Source organism: Salvelinus fontinalis, chromosome 8, assembly GCF_029448725.1.
Source record: "Salvelinus fontinalis isolate EN_2023a chromosome 8, ASM2944872v1, whole genome shotgun sequence".
NCBI classification, from domain to species: domain Eukaryota; kingdom Metazoa; phylum Chordata; class Actinopteri; order Salmoniformes; family Salmonidae; genus Salvelinus; species Salvelinus fontinalis.
This window is the reverse complement of record NC_074672.1, coordinates 38,286,001-38,300,168: the sequence shown is the minus strand read 5'-3', so window position 1 is coordinate 38,300,168 and position 14,168 is coordinate 38,286,001.

Here is a 14,168-nt window from a genome sequence, read left to right as displayed (position 1 = left end):
CTGTTCTCGCCATTCACTGTCATTATCCTGTTCTCTCCATTCAATATCATTCTCCTGTTCTCTCCATTCAATGTCATTCTCCTGTTCTCTCCATTCACTGTCACTCTCCTGTTCTTTCAATTCACTGTCATTCTCCTGTTCTCTCCATTCACTGTCATTCCCATGTTCTCTCCATTTAGTGTCATTCTCCTGTTCTCTCCATTCACTGTCATTCTCATGTTCTCTCCATTCACTGTCATTATCCTGCTCTCTCCATTCACTGTCATTATTCTGTTCTCTCCATTCACTGTCACTCTCCTGTTCTCTCCATTCACTGTCATTCTCCTGTTCTCTCCATTCACTGTCACTCTCCTGTTCTCTCCATTCACTGTCATTATCCTGTTCTCTCCATTCACTGTCATTATCCTGTTATCTCCATTCACTGTCATTATCCTGTTCTCTCCATTCACTGTCATTCTCATGTTCTCTCCATTCACTGTCATTATCCTGTTCTCTCCGTTCACTGTCACTCTCCTGTTCTCTCCATTCGCTGTCATTCTCCTGTTCTCTCCATTCACTGTCAATATCCTGCTCTCTCCATTCACTGTCACTCTCCTGTTCTCTCCATTCACTGTCATTCTCATGTTCTCTCCATTTAGTATCATTCTCCTGTTCTCTCCATTCACTGTCATTCTCATGTTCTCTCCATTTAGTGTCATTCTCCTGTTCTCTCCATTCACTGTCATTCTCCTGTTCTCTCCATTCACTGTCATTCTCCTGTTCTCGCCATTCACTGTCATTATCCTGTTCTCTCCATTCACTGTCATTCTCCTGTTCTCTCCATTCACTGTCATTCTCCTGTTCTCGCCATTCACTGTCATTATCCTGTTCTCTCCATTCACTGTCATTCTCATGTTCTCTCCATTCACTGTCATTCTCCTGTTCTCTCCATTCACTGTCATTCTCCTGTTCTCTCCATTCACTGTCATTACCCTGTTCTCGCCATTCACTGTCATTCTCCTGTTCTCTCCATTCACTGTCACTCTCATGTTCTCTCAATTCACTGTCATTCTCATGTTCTCTCCATTCACTGTCATTCTCATGTTCTCTCCATTCACTGTCATTCTCCTGTTCTCTCCATTCACTGTCATTCTCCTGTTCTCTCCATTCACTGTCATTACCCTGTTCTCGCCATTCACTGTCATTCTCCTGTTCTCTCCATTCACTGTCACTCTCCTGTTCTCTCCATTCACTGTCATTCCCATGTTCTCTCCATTCACTGTCATTCTCATGTTCTCTCCATTCACTGTCATTCTCCTGTTCTCTCCATTCACTGTCACTCTCCTGTTCTCTCCATTCACTGTCACTCTCCTGTTCTCTCCATTCACTGTCATTCTCATGTTATCTCCCTTCACTGTCATTCTCCTGTTCTCTCCATTCACTGTCATTCTCATGTTCTCTCCATTCACTGTCACTCTCCTGTTCTCTCCAATCACTGTCATTCCCATGTTCTCTCCATTTAATGTCATTCTCCTTTTCTCTCCATTCACTGTCATTCTCATGTTCTCTCCATTTAGTGTCATTCTCATGTTCTCTCCATTCACTGTCATTATCCTGCTCTCTCCATTCACTGTCATTATTCTGTTCTCTCCATTCACTGTCACTCTCCTGTTCTCTCCATTCACTGTCATTCTCATGTTCTCTCAATTCACTGTCACTCTCCTGTTCTCTCCATTTAGTGTCATTATCCTGTTCTCTCCATTCACTGTCATTCTCATGTTCTCTCCATTCAATGTCATTCTCCTGTTCTCTCCATTCACTGTCATTATCCTGTTCTCTCCATTCACTGTCTGTAACAGTCCTGACCTATTTATGTTAGTTTTTATGTGTTTTTGGTCAGGGCATGTGTTTTGGGTGGGCAGTCTATGTTATCTGTTTCTATGTTGGTTTCGGTTTGCCTGGTATGGCTCTTGATTAGAGGCAGGTGGTTTGCATTTTCCTCTAATCAAGAGTCATATTTAGGTAGGGCATTCTCACTGTTTGTTGGTGGGTGATTGTCTCCTGTGATGTCTTCGTTATGTTCGATGTATTCACTTTTGGAGCTGTTTGGCTGTTCGTTCGTTTTGATGTACGTTCCTGTTCGTGAGTTTACGTTTGTTGATGTGAGTTTATGTTCAGGTTCCGTTGTACGTCGTTTTCTTATTTTGTAGTTTGTTAAAGTGTTTGTTTTCGTGTCATCAGTTTTCGTTATAAATAAAGATGGCATATTTCCCTGACTCCGCATATTGGTCTGAAGATCCTTCTCTCCTCACTTCATCTGAGGATGAGGAGAGCGACAGCTATTACACTGTCATTATCCTGTTCTCTCCATTCACTGTCACTCTCCTGTTCTCTCCATTCACTGTCACTCTCATGTTCTCTCCAATCACTGTCATTATCCTGTTCTCTCCATTCACTGTCATTATCCTGTTATCTCCATTCACTGTCATTATCCTGTTCTCTCCATTCACTGTCATTCTCATGTTCTCTCCATTCACTGTCATTATCCTGTTCTCTCCGTTCACTGTCACTCTCCTGTTCTCTCCATTCACTGTCATTCTCCTGTTCTCTCCATTCACTGTCACTCCCCTGTTCTCTCCATTCACTGTCACTCCCCTGTTCTCTCCATTCACTGTCACTCTCCTGTTCTTTCCATTCACTGTCATTCTCCTGTTCTCTCCATTCACTGTCATTCTCCTGTTCTCGCCATTCACTGTCATTATCCTGTTCTCTCCATTCAATGTCATTCTCCTGTTTTCTCCATTCAATGTCATTCTCCTGTTCTCTCCATTCACTGTCACTCTCCTGTTCTTTCAATTCACTGTCATTCTCCTGTTCTCTCCATTCACTGTCATTCTCATGTTCTCTCCATTCACTGTGATTCTCATGTTCTCTCCATTCACTGTCACTCTCCTGTTTTCTCCAATCACTGTCATTCCCATGTTCTCTCCATTTAGTGTCATTCTCCTGTTCTCTCCATTCACTGTCATTCTCATGTTCTCTCCATTCACTGTCATTATCCTGCTCTCTCCATTCACTGTCATTATTCTGTTCTCTCCATTCACTGTCACTCTCCTGTTCTCTCCATTCACTGTCATTCTCCTGTTCTCTCCATTCACTGTCACTCTCCTGTTCTCTCCATTCAATGTCATTCTCCTGTTCTCTCCATTCACTGTCATTCTCATGTTCTCTCCATTCACTGTCATTATCATGTTCTCTCCATTCACTGTCACTCTCCTGTTCTCTCCATTCACTGTCACTCTCATGTTCTCTCCAATCATTGTCATTATCCTGTTCTCTCCATTCACTGTCATTATCCTGTTATCTCCATTCACTGTCATTATCCTGTTCTCTCCATTCACTGTCATTCTCATGTTCTCTCCATTCACTGTCATTATCCTGTTCTCTCCGTTCACTGTCACTCTCCTGTTCTCTCCATTCACTGTCATTCTCCTGTTCTCTCCATTCACTGTCACTCCCCTGTTCTCTCCATTCACTGTCACTCTCCTGTTCTTTCCATTCACTGTCATTACCCTGTTCTCGCCATTCACTGTCATTCTCCTGTTCTCTCCATTCACTGTCACTCTCCTGTTCTCTCCATTCACTGTCATTCCCATGTTCTCTCCATTCACTGTCATTCTCATGTTCTCTCCATTCACTGACATTCTCCTGTTCTCTCCATTCACTGTCATTCTCCTGTTCTCTCCATTCACTGTCATTACCCTGTTCTCGCCATTCACTGTCATTCTCCTGTTCTCTCCATTCACTGTCACTCTCCTGTTCTCTCCATTCACTGTCATTCCCATGTTCTCTCCATTCACTGTCATTCTCATGTTCTCTCCATTCACTGTCATTCTCCTGTTCTCTCCATTCACTGTCACTCTCCTGTTCTCTCCATTCACTGTCATTCTCATGTTCTCTCCATTCAATGTCATTCTCCTGTTCTCTCCATTCACTGTCATTCTCATGTTCTCTCCATTCACTGTCATTATCCTGTTCTCTCCATTCACTGTCACTCTCCTGTTCTCTCCATTCACTGTCACTCTCATGTTCTCTCCAATCACTGTCATTATCCTGTTCTCTCCATTCACTGTCATTATCCTGTTATCTCCATTAACTGTCATTATCCTGTTCTCTCCATTCACTGTCATTCTTATGTTCTCTCCATTCACTGTCATTATCCTGTTCTCTCCGTTCACTGTCACTCTCCTGTTCTCTCCGTTCACTGTCATTCTCCTGTTCTCTCCATTCACTGTCACTCCCCTGTTCTCTCCATTCACTGTCACTCTCCTGTTCTTTCCATTCACTGTCATTCTCCTGTTCTCTCCATTCACTGTCATTCTCCTGTTCTCGCCATTCACTGTCATTATCCTGTTCTCTCCATTCAATGTCATTCTCCTGTTCTCTCCATTCAATGTCATTCTCCTGTTCTCTCCATTCACTGTCACTCTCCTGTTCTTTCAATTCACTGTCATTCTCCTGTTCTCTCCATTCACTGTTGTTCTCATGTTCGCTCCATTCACTGTGATTCTCATGTTCTCTCCATTCACTGTCACTCTCCTGTTTTCTCCAATCACTGTCATTCCCATGTTCTCTCCATTTAGTGTCAGTCTCCTGTTCTCTCCATTCACTGTCATTCTCATGTTCTCTCCATTCACTGTCATTATCCTGCTCTCTCCATTCACTGTCATTATTCTGTTCTCTCCATTCACTGTCACTCTCCTGTTCTCTCCATTCACTGTGATTCTCCTGTTCTCTCCATTCACTGTCACTCTCCTGTTCTCTCCATTCACTGTCATTCTCATGTTCTCTCCATTCACTGTCATTATCCTGTTCTCTCCATTCACTGTCATTATCCTGTTCTCTCCATTCACTGTCACTCTCCTGTTCTCTCCATTCACTGTCACTCTCATGTTCTCTCCAATCACTGTCATTATCCTGTTCTCTCCATTCACTGTCATTCTCATGTTCTCTCCATTCAATGTCATTCTCCTGTTCTCTCCATTCACTGTCATTCTCATGTTCTCTCCATTCACTGTCATTATCCTGTTCTCTCCATTCACTGTCACTCTCCTGTTCTCTTCATTTAGTGTCATTATCCTGTTCTCTCCATTCACTGTCATTCTCATGTTCTCTCCATTCACTGTCATTATCCTGTTCTCTCCGTTCACTGTCACTCTCCTGATCTCTCCATTCACTGTCATTCTCCTGTTCTCTCCATTCACTGTCACTCCCCTGTTCTCTCCATTCACTGTCACTCTCCTGTTCTTTCCATTCACTGTCATTCTCATGTTCTCTCCATTTAGTATCATTCTCCTGTTCTCTCCATTCACTGTCCTTCTCCTATTTTCTCCATTCACTGTCATTCTCATGTTCTCTCCATTCACTGTCATTATCCTGTTCTCTCCATTCACTGTCACTCTCCTGTTCTCTCCATTCAATGTCATTCTCCTGTTCTCTCCATTCACTGTCATTCTCATGTTCTCTCCATTCACTGTCATTATCCTGTTCTCTCCATTCACTGTCACTCTCCTGTTCTCTCCATTCACTGTCACTCTCATGTTCTCTCCAATCACTGTCATTATCCTGTTCTCTCCATTCACTGTCATTCTCATGTTCTCTCCGTTCAATGTCATTCTCCTGTTCTCTCCATTCACTGTCATTCTCATGTTCTCTCCATTCACTGTCATTATCCTGTTCTCTCCATTCACTGTCACTCTCCTGTTCTCTCCATCTGGTGTCATTATCCTGTTCTCTCCATTCACTGTCATTCTCATGTTCTCTCCATTCACTGTCATTATCCTGTTCTCTCCGTTCACTGTCACTCTCCTGTTCTCTCCATTCACTGTCATTCTCCTGTTCTCTCCATTCACTGTCACCCCTGTTCTCTCCATTCACTGTCACTCTCCTGTTCTTTCTATTCACTGTCATTATCCTGTTCTCTCCATTCGCTGTCATTCTCATGTTCTCTCCATTCACTGTCAATATCCTGCTCTCTCCATTCACTGTCACTCTCCTGTTCTCTCCATTCACTGTCATTCTCATGTTCTCTCCATTTAGTATCATTCTCCTGTTCTCTCCATTCACTGTCCTTCTCCTATTTTCTCCATTCACTGTCATTCTCCTGTTCTCTCCATTCACTGTCATTATCCTGTTCTCTCCATTCACTGTCATTCTCCTGTTCTCTCCATTCACCGTCATTCTCCTGTTCTCTCCATCTGGTGTCATTATCCTGTTCTCTCCATTCACTGTCATTCTCATGTTCTCTCCATTCACTGTCATTATCCTGTTCTCTCCGTTCACTGTCACTCTCCTGTTCTCTCCATTCACTGTCATTCTCCTGTTCTCTCCATTCACTGTCACTCCCCTGTTCTCTCCATTCACTGTCACTCTCCTGTTCTTTCTATTCACTGTCATTATCCTGTTCTCTCCATTCGCTGTCATTCTCATGTTCTCTCCATTCACTGTCAATATCCTGCTCTCTCCATTCACTGTCACTCTCCTGTTCTCTCCATTCACTGTCATTCTCATGTTCTCTCCATTTAGTATCATTCTCCTGTTCTCTCCATTCACTGTCCTTCTCCTATTTTCTCCATTCACTGTCATTCTCCTGTTCTCTCCATTCACTGTCATTATCCTGTTCTCTCCATTCACTGTCATTCTCCTGTTCTCTCCATTCACCGTCATTCTCCTGTTCTCTCCATTCACTGTCATTATCCTGTTCTCTCCGTTCACTGTCACTCTCCTGTTCTCTCCATTCACTGTCATTCTCCTGTTCTCTCCATTCACTGTCACTCCCCTGTTCTCTCCATTCACTGTCACTCTCCTGTTCTTTCAATTCACTGTCATTCTCCTGTTCTCTCCATTCACTGTCATTCTCATGTTCTCTCCATTCACTGTGATTCTCATGTTCTCTCCATTCACTGTCACTCTCCTGTTTTCTCCAATCACTGTCATTCCCATGTTCTCTCCATTTAGTGTCATTCTCCTGTTCTCTCCATTCACTGTCATTCTCATGTTCTCTCCATTCACTGTCATTATCCTGCTCTCTCCATTCACTGTCATTATTCTGTTCTCTCCATTCACTGTCACTCTCCTGTTCTCTCCATTCACTGTCATTCTCCTGTTCTCTCCATTCACTGTCACTCTCCTGTTCTCTCCATTCAATGTCATTCTCCTGTTCTCTCCATTCACTGTCATTCTCATGTTCTCTCCATTCACTGTCATTATCCTGTTCTCTCCATTCACTGTCACTCTCCTGTTCTCTCCATTCACTGTCACTCTCATGTTCTCTCCAATCACTGTCATTATCCTGTTCTCTCCATTCACTGTCATTATCCTGTTATCTCCATTCACTGTCATTATCCTGTTCTCTCCATTCACTGTCATTCTCATGTTCTCTCCATTCGCTGTCATTCTCATGTTCTCTCCATTCACTGTCAAAATCCTGCTCTCTCCATTCACTGTCACTCTCCTGTTCTCTCCATTCACTGTCATTCTCATGTTCTCTCCATTTAGTATCATTCTCCTGTTCTCTCCATTCACTGTCCTTCTCCTATTTTCTCCATTCACTGTCATTCTCATGTTCTCTCCATTCACTGTCATTATCCTGTTCTCTCCATTCACTGTCACTCTCCTGTTCTCTCCATTCAATGTCATTCTCCTGTTCTCTCCATTCACTGTCATTCTCATGTTCTCTCCATTCACTGTCATTATCCTGTTCTCTCCAATCACTGTCATTCTCCTGTTCTCTCCATTCACTGTCATTCTCATGTTCTCTCCGTTCAATGTCATTCTCCTGTTCTCTCCATTCACTGTCATTCTCATGTTCTCTCCATTCACTGTCATTATCCTGATCTCTCCATTCACTGTCACTCTCCTGTTCTCTCCATCTGGTGTCATTATCCTGTTCTCTCCATTCACTGTCATTCTCATGTTCTCTCCATTCACTGTCATTATCCTGTTCTCTCCGTTCACTGTCACTCTCCTGTTCTCTCCATTCACTGTCATTCTCCTGTTCTCTCCATTCACTGTCACTCCCCTGTTCTCTCCATTCACTGTCACTCTCCTGTTCTTTCCATTCACTGTCATTATCCTGTTCTCTCCATTCGCTGTCATTCTCATGTTCTCTCCATTCACTGTCAATATCCTGCTCTCTCCATTCACTGTCACTCTCCTGTTCTCTCCATTCACTGTCATTCTCATGTTCTCTCCATTCACTGTCATTATCCTGTTCTCTCCGTTCACTGTCATTATCCTGTTCTCTCCGTTCACTGTCACTCTCCTGTTCTCTCCATTCACTGTCACTCTCATGTTCTCTCCATTCACTGTCATTATCCTGTTCTCTCCGTTCACTGTCACTCTCCTGTTCTCTCCATTCACTGTCATTCTCCTGTTCTCTCCATTCACTGTCACTCTCCTGTTCTTTCCATTCACTGTCATTATCCTGTTCTCTCCATTCACTGTCATTCTCATGTTCTCTCCATTCACTGTCAATATCCTGCTCTCTCCATTCACTGTCACTCTCCTGTTCTCTCCATTCACTGTCATTCTCATGTTCTCTCCATTTAGTATCATTCTCCTGTTCTCTCCATGCACTGTCCTTCTCCTATTTTCTCCATTCACTGTCATTCTCCTGTACTCTCCATTCACTGTCATTATCCTGTTCTCTCCATTCACTGTCATTCTCCTGTTCTCTCCATTCACCGTCATTCTCCTGTTCTCTCCATTCACTGTCATTATCCTGTTCTCTCCGTTCACTGTCACTCTCCTGTTCTCTCCATTCACTGTCATTCTCCTGTTCTCTCCATTCACTGTCACTCCCCTGTTCTCTCCATTCACTGTCACTCTCCTGTTCTTTCAATTCACTGTCATTCTCCTGTTCTCTCCATTCACTGTCATTCTCATGTTCTCTCCATTCACTGTGATTCTCATGTTCTCTCCATTCACTGTCACTCTCCTGTTTTCTCCAATCACTGTCATTCCCATGTTCTCTCCATTTAGTGTCATTCTCCTGTTCTCTCCATTCACTGTCATTCTCATGTTCTCTCCATTCACTGTCATTATCCTGCTCTCTCCATTCACTGTCATTATTCTGTTCTCTCCATTCACTGTCACTCTCCTGTTCTCTCCATTCACTGTCATTCTCCTGTTCTCTCCATTCACTGTCACTCTCCTGTTCTCTCCATTCAATGTCATTCTCCTGTTCTCTCCATTCACTGTCATTCTCATGTTCTCTCCATTCACTGTCATTATCCTGTTCTCTCCATTCACTGTCACTCTCCTGTTCTCTCCATTCACTGTCACTCTCATGTTCTCTCCAATCACTGTCATTATCCTGTTCTCTCCATTCACTGTCATTATCCTGTTATCTCCATTCACTGTCATTATCCTGTTCTCTCCATTCACTGTCACTCTCCTGTTCTTTCAATTCACTGTCATTCTCCTGTTCTCTCCATTCACTGTCATTCTCATGTTCTCTCCATTCACTGTGATTCTCATGTTCTCTCCATTCACTGTCACTCTCCTGTTTTCTCCAATCACTGTCATTCCCATGTTCTCTCCATTTAGTGTCATTCTCCTGTTCTCTCCATTCACTGTCATTCTCATGTTCTCTCCATTCACTGTCATTATCCTGCTCTCTCCATTCACTGTCATTATTCTGTTCTCTCCATTCACTGTCACTCTCCTGTTCTCTCCATTCACTGTCATTCTCCTGTTCTCTCCATTCACTGTCACTCTCCTGTTCTCTCCATTCAATGTCATTCTCCTGTTCTCTCCATTCACTGTCATTCTCATGTTCTCTCCATTCACTGTCATTATCCTGTTCTCTCCATTCACTGTCACTCTCCTGTTCTCTCCATTCACTGTCACTCTCATGTTCTCTCCAATCACTGTCATTATCCTGTTCTCTCCATTCACTGTCATTATCCTGTTATCTCCATTCACTGTCATTATCCTGTTCTCTCCATTCACTGTCATTCTCATGTTCTCTCCATTCACTGTCATTATCCTGTTCTCTCCGTTCACTGTCACTCTCCTGTTCTCTCCATTCACTGTCATTCTCATGTTCTCTCCATTCACTGTCACTCCCCTGTGTTCTCCATTCACTGTCACTCTCCTGTTCTTTCCATTCACTGTCATTACCCTGTTCTCGCCATTCACTGTCATTCTCCTGTTCTCTCCATTCACTGTCACTCTCCTGTTCTCTCCATTCACTGTCATTCTCCTGTTCTCTCCATTCACTGTCACTCTCCTGTTCTCTCCATTCACTGTCACTCTCCTGTTCTCTCCATTCACTGTCATTACCCTGTTCTCGCCATTCACTGTCATTCTCCTGTTCTCTCCATTCACTGTCACTCTCCTGTTCTCTCCATTCACTGTCATTCCCATGTTCTCTCCATTCACTGTCATTCTCATGTTCTCTCCATTCACTGTCATTCTCCTGTTCTCTCCATTCACTGTCACTCTCCTGTTCTCTCCATTCACTGTCATTCTCATGTTCTCTCCATTCAATGTCATTCTCCTGTTCTCTCCATTCACTGTCATTCTCATGTTCTCTCCATTCACTGTCATTATCCTGTTCTCTCCATTCACTGTCACTCTCCTGTTCTCTCCATTCACTGTCACTCTCATGTTCTCTCAAATCACTGTCATTATCCTGTTCTCTCCATTCACTGTCATTATCCTGTTATCTCCATTCACTGTCATTATCCTGTTCTCTCCATTCACTGTCATTCTCATGTTCTCTCCATTCACTGTCATTATCCTGTTCTCTCCGTTCACTGTCACTCTCCTGTTCTCTCCGTTCACTGTCATTCTCCTGTTCTCTCCATTCACTGTCACTCCCCTGTTCTCTCCATTCACTGTCACTCTCCTGTTCTCTCCATTCACTGTCATTCTCCTGTTCTCTCCATTCACTGTCATTCTCCTGTTCTCTCCATTCACTGTCACTCTCCTGTTCTCTCCATTCACTGTCATTCTCATGTTCTCTCCATTCAATGTCATTCTCCTGTTCTCTCCATTCACTGTCATTCTCATGTTCTCTCCATTCACTGTCATTATCCTGTTCTCTCCATTCACTGTCACTCTCCTGTTCTCTCCATTCACTGTCACTCTCATGTTCTCTCCAATCACTGTCATTATCCTGTTCTCTCCATTCACTGTCATTATCCTGTTATCTCCATTAACTGTCATTATCCTGTTCTCTCCATTCACTGTCATTCTTATGTTCTCTCCATTCACTGTCATTATCCTGTTCTCTCCGTTCACTGTCACACTCCTGTTCTCTCCGTTCACTGTCATTCTCCTGTTCTCTCCATTCACTGTCACTCCCCTGTTCTCTCCATTCACTGTCACTCTCCTGTTCTTTCCATTCACTGTCATTCTCCTGTTCTCTCCATTCACTGTCATTCTCCTGTTCTCGCCATTCACTGTCATTATCCTGTTCTCTCCATTCAATGTCATTCTCCTGTTCTCTCCATTCAATGTCATTCTCCTGTTCTCTCCATTCACTGTCACTCTCCTGTTCTTTCAATTCACTGTCATTCTCCTGTTCTCTCCATTCACTGTCGTTCTCATGTTCGCTCCATTCACTGTGATTCTCATGTTCTCTCCATTCACTGTCACTCTCCTGTTTTCTCCAATCACTGTCATTCCCATGTTCTCTCCATTTAGTGTCATTCTCCTGTTCTCTCCATTCACTGTCATTCTCATGTTCTCTCCATTCACTGTCATTATCCTGCTCTCTCCATTCACTGTCATTATTCTGTTCTCTCCATTCACTGTCACTCTCCTGTTCTCTCCATTCACTGTCATTCTCCTGTTCTCTCCATTCACTGTCACTCTCCTGTTCTCTCCATTCACTGTCATTCTCATGTTCTCTCCATTCACTGTCATTATCCTGTTCTCTCCATTCACTGTCATTATCCTGTTCTCTCCATTCACTGTCACTCTCCTGTTCTCTCCATTCACTGTCACTCTCATGTTCTCTCCAATCACTGTCATTATCCTGTTCTCTCCATTCACTGTCATTCTCATGTTCTCTCCATTCAATGTCATTCTCCTGTTCTCTCCATTCACTGTCATTCTCATGTTCTCTCCATTCACTGTCATTATCCTGTTCTCTCCATTCACTGTCACTCTCCTGTTCTCTCCATTTAGTGTCATTATCCTGTTCTCTCCATTCACTGTCATTCTCATGTTCTCTCCATTCACTGTCATTATCCTGTTCTCTCCGTTCACTGTCACTCTCCTGATCTCTCCATTCACTGTCATTCTCCTGTTCTCTCCATTCACTGTCACTCCCCTGTTCTCTCCATTCACTGTCACTCTCCTGTTCTTTCCATTCACTGTCATTATCCTGTTCTCTCCATTGGCTGTCATTCTCATGTTCTCTCCATTCACTGTCAAAATCCTGCTCTCTCCATTCACTGTCACTCTCCTGTTCTCTCCATTCACTGTCATTCTCATGTTCTCTCCATTTAGTATCATTCTCCTGTTCTCTCCATTCACTGTCCTTCTCCTATTTTCTCCATTCACTGTCATTCTCATGTTCTCTCCATTCACTGTCATTATCCTGTTCTCTCCATTCACTGTCACTCTCCTGTTCTCTCCATTCAATGTCATTCTCCTGTTCTCTCCATTCACTGTCATTCTCATGTTCTCTCCATTCACTGTCATTATCCTGTTCTCTCCATTCACTGTCACTCTCCTGTTCTCTCCATTCACTGTCACTCTCATGTTCTCTCCAATCACTGTCATTATCCTGTTCTCTCCATTCACTGTCATTCTCATGTTCTCTCCGTTCAATGTCATTCTCCTGTTCTCTCCATTCACTGTCATTCTCATGTTCTCTCCATTCACTGTCATTATCCTGTTCTCTCCATTCACTGTCACTCTCCTGTTCTCTCCATCTGGTGTCATTATCCTGTTCTCTCCATTCACTGTCATTCTCATGTTCTCTCCATTCACTGTCATTATCCTGTTCTCTCCGTTCACTGTCACTCTCCTGTTCTCTCCATTCACTGTCAATCTCCTGTTCTCTCCATTCACTGTCACTCCCCTGTTCTCTCCATTCACTGTCACTCTCCTGTTCTTTCCATTCACTGTCATTATCCTGTTCTCTCCATTCGCTGTCATTCTCATGTTCTCTCCATTCACTGTCAATATCCTGCTCTCTCCATTCACTGTCACTCTCCTGTTCTCTCCATTCACTGTCATTCTCATGTTCTCTCCATTTAGTATCATTCTCCTGTTCTCTCCATTCACTGTCCTTCTCCTATTTTCTCCATTCACCGTCATTCTCCTGTTCTCTCCATTCACTGTCATTATCCTGTTCTCTCCGTTCACTGTCACTCTCCTGTTCTCTCCATTCACTGTCATTCTCCTGTTCTCTCCATTCACTGTCACTCCCCTGTTCTCTCCATTCACTGTCACTCTCCTGTTCTTTCAATTCACTGTCATTCTCCTATTTTCTCCATTCACTGTCATTCTCCTGTTCTCTCCATTCACTGTCATTATCCTGTTCTCTCCGTTCACTGTCACTCTCCTGTTCTCTCCATTCACTGTCATTCTCATGTTCTCTCCATTCACTGTCATTATCCTGTTCTCTCCATTCACTGTCACTCTCCTGTTCTCTCCATTTAGTGTCATTATCCTGTTCTCTCCATTCACTGTCATTCTCATGTTCTCTCCATTCACTGTCATTATCCTGTTCTCTCCGTTCACTGTCACTCTCCTGTTCTCTCCATTCACTGTCATTCTCCTGTTCTCTCCATTCACTGTCACTCTCCTGTTCTTTCCATTCACTGTCATTATCCTGTTCTCTCCATTCGCTGTCATTCTCATGTTCTCTCCATTCACTGTCAATATCCTGCTCTCTCCATTCACTGTCACTCTCCTGTTCTCTCCATTCACTGTCATTCTCATGTTCTCTCCATTTAGTATCATTCTCCTGTTCTCTCCATTCACTGTCCTTCTCCTATTTTCTCCATTCACTGTCATTCTCCTGTTCTCTCCATTCACTGTCATTATCCTGTTCTCTCCATTCACTGTCATTCTCCTGTTCTCTCCATTCACCGTCATTCTCCTGTTCTCTCCATTCACTGTCATTATCCTGTTCTCTCCGTTCACTGTCACTCTCCTGTTCT